This window comes from Tyto alba, unplaced genomic scaffold (genome assembly GCF_018691265.1).
Source record: "Tyto alba isolate M040663 unplaced genomic scaffold, T.alba_DEE_v4.0 Super-Scaffold_18, whole genome shotgun sequence".
Classification (NCBI taxonomy): Eukaryota; Metazoa; Chordata; class Aves; order Strigiformes; family Tytonidae; genus Tyto; species Tyto alba.
This window is the reverse complement of record NW_024881280.1, coordinates 19,022,612-19,023,259: the sequence shown is the minus strand read 5'-3', so window position 1 is coordinate 19,023,259 and position 648 is coordinate 19,022,612.

Sequence of the window (648 nt, the reverse complement as noted above, 5' to 3'; positions counted from 1 at the left end):
TTTAAACCTTTCCCGGGGCGCATGAGCACTGGGGCGGGCGGGAAGGGGGGAGCGGCCCCGCCGCTGGGCACGGCCCGGCCCGGCCCGGCCCGGCAGGTGCTGCCGCCCCTCCCGCCAGCGGGGCGCGGCCCGGCCCGGCGCCCCCGGGATCGGCGGCCCAGAGCCGCCCCCGGCAGCCGGCTGGGGCGGCCCGCCCCCCGCCCCCCGCCCCGCGCCCCGGCCGGCAGCGGGGCACAGGGACCTTCCCGGCACCGGCGGAGGCGCCTCGGCCCTCTGCCTTGCCGCCCGCACGCTCCTCTTGTTTCCCCTCCACCTACAGCTTTCCAATACCTTGTTTCAGATATCTTTTTAAAGTCACTCCCATGATTATTACCGTTGTTATCGAAAACCTTATTTCAGACACCTTTCTTCCAGCTATCTCGAGAAACGCGAGTGAGCCGTCAGTTGCTTCGCCGCCACACCTGGCTCTTCCTCGAAAACGAGTGAAGGGACAAAGCTCCACGCAGGACCGTGTGCTCGCCCGGAGCCGCGCACCCCCCGCCCGCCCGGTGAGGCCGCGGCACCGCCGCGGCCTTAACGGAAAAGAGAAGTGGGGAGTTGAAGCCTAATTTAGTTTTTCGAACAGGTGGAGGTACCCTAAGCAGCGTT